This window comes from Hemicordylus capensis, chromosome 4 (assembly GCF_027244095.1).
Source record: "Hemicordylus capensis ecotype Gifberg chromosome 4, rHemCap1.1.pri, whole genome shotgun sequence".
Lineage (NCBI taxonomy): Eukaryota > Metazoa > Chordata > Lepidosauria > Squamata > Cordylidae > Hemicordylus > Hemicordylus capensis.
Window position 1 is genome coordinate 19,998,680 of NC_069660.1, and position 6,000 is coordinate 20,004,679.

Here is a 6,000-nt window from a genome sequence, read left to right on the forward strand (position 1 = left end):
GACTAGAGGGCAGACATCGCCTAGAGATGTACATATCAGGCGGTATAGAAATATGATAGATAATCTCACTGCAGCCAACGGGGAGACTCTTTCTGGTTTGTTACCTTGCCTTCTTGTTTGTTTAAAATATTTCCATACCACCCAAAACTTGTGTCTCTGGGCAGTTTACAAAAACATTGAGAACATTTAAAACCCAATATTTGAAATATTCAATTCTTCTCCTTCTCCTTCTTTCTCTTCCTACCACTCTTGCCCCACATATGGAGGATGCTACGCAGAAGCAAAGCCACCGAATGGCACAGCAGGGAAATGACTAACAAGCCAGAGGTTGTCGATTTGAATCCCTGCTGGAAACACTTATATTAAGCAGCAGCAATATAGGAAGATGCTGAAAGGCATCATCTCATAATGTGCGGGAGATGGCAATGGTAAACCCATTCTGTATTCTACCAAAGAAAACCACAGGGCTCTGTGGGCACCAGGAGTCACCGACTGGATGGCACACTTTACTTTACTCAGAAACAAAGGTGGAGCTCATTTTTTTAAAAAAAACTATCTCTTTGGTGACAGCGACTGTTGGAAAACTAGGACTGCTGTTGCTATGGTAACACAGACTGATACAGTAGTGTGGTATGGTACCCAACTTTGTGTCCCCAGATGTCGTTGGACTACAACTCCCATCATCCTCAGTCACAACGGCCAAGGATATGATGGGAGTTGTAGTCCAAAAATACCTGGGGACGCAGGGTTGGGAACAGAGTTGCTCTTACCCCTGGACTACTGGGCCAAAGTCCAGGGCCTCCACAGCCCCGGGTAGCCTCCAAAATCCTCTTTAGTCTATCCCAGGTGATGTGGTCACCCAGTTGAGCATGATGATGCTTAATTTGCAAGGGAAGGGGGACCCTCCAGAGGCCTTTAGGTCCAGGCTCCAAAATTACCTAGGTGCACCTCTGGTTGGGAACCCCTGCAATCGTGTTTTTGTGTTGTTGTTGTTGTTGTTGTTGTGGGGGTGCTCTCCTACATATTAGGCATTTATGGTACCAGGAAAGTTTCAGATTAGACACTGACATGAAAAAATTTAAAGTCAGCATCCTGATATAAATGCATTATTGCCTTGCTACAAAATTTAATATTTTAAAAAGTTGCTATAATATTAAAAGGAATAATATACACTTTATGGTGCTATCTAAGCTAGCTAATTTTTAAGTATTTATATTCTTACTATTTATATTAGTTTTTCCTATATTTTATTATACAAGGAGGCTATTCACATGATTGTAGAAAATCGGGCTAGCCTCCACTAGCCCGATTTCCTACAATCGTGTGAACCACTAGGCTCGGCTGTGAGCCCAGTGGCTCTTGAGCGGATAACCCGCTCAAGTAGCCCGTCCCTTAAACCGGGTTTGCGGAGCGAGCGCTCCGCAAACCCAGTTTTTGAGATCGTGAGTAGCTGCAGTGCAGCTCCGCACCGTGGCTACTCACGAGTAGACCCCCGGCGGGAGGCTGAAAAGTAGCGTCCCGGCTTGGGGGTCTCCCCAGTATGCCCTGTGCGCTTGTGCAGGGCATACTGGAGCTTCCGGGGGCCATGCGGCCCCCGAACTCCCCAGCCTCCACCGGCTCTGTCACAGAGCTGGCAGTCGTGTGGGCGGCCAATCCGGCCGCCCAGGGCTCCCACCCTGCTTGTCTGCGGAGAAAGCGGGCTTAGCCTGCTCTCCCCGCAAAAACGGCAAAAGCGGGTCTCACTCATTGTGCGACCCACCTCAGTTTCTAACTATAATTATTACAGTGATACATTTTAATTTTTTTTATTTTTGCATTTATATATCGCTCTTTCTCCAAGGAGCCCAGAATGATATACGTGGAGATGTTTGTCCTCACAACAACCTTGTTAGGTAGGTTAGGTTGAGAGATAAGTGACAGACCCCGAGTTACCCAGTGACAATCAGACAAGTTTCATGGCAGAATGGGGATTTGAACTTGGTTCTGCTGTTGTGAACTACACCTGGTTTCGCACTCTGTACATGCTCAGAGGGAAAGAGGCATCATACACAAACTGAATTGGTTCTTGGAGATGGTGACCATGTAGGATCTGGGCACACAAACAGAGATAGAGAGAGACACACTCAGAAAGTTCAGTGGGCTTTATTATAAAAAGTTGCTCATCAGGATTAAATAATCCACATTAAAAACATGTTTCCGATTCAAGGTGTAGTGTAATGTGCCTAACTAACATGTGTGTGCGTTAAATCTTCCTAAAACCTAATACAATTCAGATACAGACAGAAAATAGGGGTGGGGGAGGAAGGCTGAGGGCTGGCATGGTTTGGGGGAGATCAGGGATTAGTATAGGGATGAGGGTAAGGGAGCAGAAGAAGGGGAAGGGATGAAGGGATTCCAGGCTTGCAAAGGCAGCATATTTACCAGGATCAGAGACTTGAGAGCGGAGATCTTTTCAGTTGAAGTAGCCAGGCCTTTGGCAGGAGACAGGAGCCTTTTTGCAGTCTGCTCAGGGCATGGCTGAGAGCCAGAACACCATGGCTGGAGAGTCTTGACTTCTCACTGCGCAGTAGAAGTCACAGACAGCTCCTGTTCGTGAACAGAGTTCCAGCTTAGCAGCAAACTCTGGGATCCTCGTGAGCAGCTTTTGCTGTAGGCAAAAGATTGCTAATCTGCCATGTCCAGAGACTCCTTATTATAGTGGTTCCATCCTTTGATGTCCATTTGAGTCTTCTGGATCACAAAAGGCGTTTATTCCTGCTATCCTCTGAATATTGTCTGTTAATTACCAAAAATCTCTCAGGATATTTGGTCAGTTCAGAGATCTCAATCTTATCTTCTGTTAGCTGCTATCTTGAGGAGGGGGCATTGCCCAAAGCAAATCTGCATCTTTGAGTTGCAAAGGGCATCTTCTCTTCCCAAAAGGTGTTAAAGTGTTAGTAAAGTAAGAATTAATGTCTACAGGTGTTTCCTTTGTATGCATCTATCTATGTTGAATTTCTATAGAATCCCCTTTGGGCATGGCAGATGTTAGAAAAAGGACTAAATCTATAGGTGTTCTTCTAGGGTGGAATTCCTATAGATAGCAACTGAATGATCCCCTTTGGGCATAGCAGAGCAATCATTGACAAAGATTAACATAGATTTCTTGCAACAGAAAAGAGGAGTTCAGCCCCTGGCCTTTTCCACAGACATTATCTGGTGGTCAGTTGCATTTTAGCATATTGATACAGCTCAGGCCCGGCCCTTTGTGTTTTCTTAAGTATCCAGTTCACAATGCAATGCTGGAATGCCTCTCCCTTTGCAGAGCAGGCAGTTCACCCAGAGGCAGAGCAGGCAGTTCACCCAGAGTTCAGGTGTGATTTCATTTCTTAATATAAAATGAAATCAGACACAGGCCTATATTCCAGGCCTATATTCCACAAACTTCTGAGTGGTACATTACACTGCCCGGTTCAAGTCCAACACTAAGTGCTATACCACACTGGCATATATTATAATGAAGCATATACAAAATGCTTCTTATAATGCAGTGCTGATAAAAGTATACCCCTTGTATTGCCTTTCTAAAACATTGGTTTTTGTTGGTGCAAAGAGAGAAAGTTATGAATAATAGTGATATTAATAATATTATATTAACAGTCATTCAATTTATATACCACCCTTCCTAAAGTGTCTCAAGGTGGTTTACATTAGAATTTTTTTTTTTAAAAAAAAACCCACAATAAAACCATTTTTAAAAAATGAAAAAATGATTTAAACCAGATTAAAATTTATTTAAATTAGAATTAAAGCTAGATATCATTAAAAACCTTGGGCTACTGCAGTGCGCTCTATGTGGGGCTGCCCTTGAAGATGGTTTAGAAGCTTCAGCTTGTTCAGAATGCTGCTGCAAGGATGCTCGTGGGTGCAAATCAGTTCATGAGTATTACACCCATCCTGCGTCAGCTTCATTGGCTACCAGTCGGCTTCTGGGCTAGATTCAAGGTGCTGGTATTGACCTTTAAAGCCCTGCATGGCTTGGGGCCAGGGTACCTGTTGGACCACATCTGCCCATATGAACCTGCCAGGGCCCTCCGCTCATCATCTCAGGCCCTGTTCATGGCCCCACCACCAGGGGCAGATCTAGCAGGAAGGTACAGGGGGTGCAACAGGAATCTCCCCCTCAAAAGATCCCCCCTCCCAATATAAAAATATTGGGGCTTGGATTTTATCTCTCTTGCAAATGCACTATGCCAGGGGGTGTCAAGCTCAAATCTGGTGGTGGGCCAGATTAGATTCTGATGCACTTCTGCAGAGCTACACATAGCCTTTCTCCCACCTCACACCACCTTCTGTCTTCCTCCTCCTCTCTGCTCTTTCTCTCATTCCTCCCCCGCCCCCCAGTGCAACTTAAATTAGCTGAATTCACTACTTTTTACACTAAAACACACTCAGGGAAAGATTTGGGTTTGTTTGTTTGTTTTTTGTTTTTTGTTTTGTATTTTTGGAAGAAATTCTGAACATACCTGCCAATACCATATTTTGCATGGACAGTCCTACCACTCTTCGTCTCTCAACAGAAGTGTTGCTAGGTACTTAAAAGATCCAAGGCTTGGGCCCACAGCCTCCCCACATTTTGATAACTAAACCTTTTCATGCTCACTTAAAGATATCCAACACTCTCCTCCCCACTAGTTTGCTTCATCCTAAAAATGAATCTTTTCCTCCTGCATCAGATTTCTCCTGCAATCAATACACACACAGTTGAGAACCAGTGTGATGTAGTGATTAGAATGTTAAGACTAGGATTGGGGGACTTGCGTTTCCCATTCAGTCATCAAATTCACGGTGGGACTTTAGCGGAGACACTATCTCTCTCCTCAAACCTGACCCACAAGATGTTATGTAAACTCGGAAGCAAATTCAAATAGCCTTTTTTACACCAATCACAGCAGCATGAAATCCAGTTTGATCTCTTCTATTGACTACATTTCATTTAAGCAAAAAATCATATGCAACTATAGTGTATGTCTATATACTACAGTATATATACAATGTATAGTGTGTGTCTATACACTACAGAAAGAAAAGCCACCATTTTGATTTCAAATAGGACAGCAGAATGTCATATATGGAGTTACCCCAATTTTGCAGAATTTAAAGACAACCGATCATTTCATGGGCAAGGGAGTTTTAAAAATGAGTTTCTCATGAACTGATTTGCAAAGCCTTATTTTGAAGCAAGTGTACAAAAATAGACTTTTGGTGGGGGAGCATGTAACAAGCACAAAGCAAAATATAATAAAATAGTCATGTTTAAAAGGGGAAACATGTTAAGATAACCCTTTTTTCATATTTTGCTATTTAAGCCATTTTGAGAACTCTTTCTAAAAAAGCAGCATATAAATATTTTTAATAAGGGTGGGGCTGGTGGGGGGAGAAGGAAACCCACACACAAAGACCAGATTAGAGCTATAAGCAGTGTATCTTCAGGAACAAACACAAAAACAGATCCATTTTGTCAGAGCATTCCCTTACACCCCCATCCTTTTCAAAGCTTTTAATACTTTTTCACTGACTTATTTCCTTACAAGAAGGTATACTGTTGGGATGTGGAGGGTTTTCTTTACAAATTTGCACTAGAACAGTTTTGGCATTCATTGAAAAAAATAAGCTTAAAACTCACACACACACACACACACACAGGATGGTACTTCTCTCACATGTACAACAGATACATGGTTCATGGGGGTGGGGAGAGAGAGCAACATGGCAGCTTGACCAAGGGGAACAAATAACACAAACCAAATGAACAGCAAAGGGGTGATTTTTACAAAATGTTTGACTTTCCTTCTTGGAGGGAGCCCAACACCCAGCTTCCTCAGCAATGCAGTTACATACCAATTCCAAGCAGGGAAGGAACGCACGACTCCAGGAGAACCAGTAGGGCTGGGAGAAAGGTTAACCCTTTTTTAACTCTCTGCTATTGCTGATCTCCAAGAGACTCAACATTAATTCACA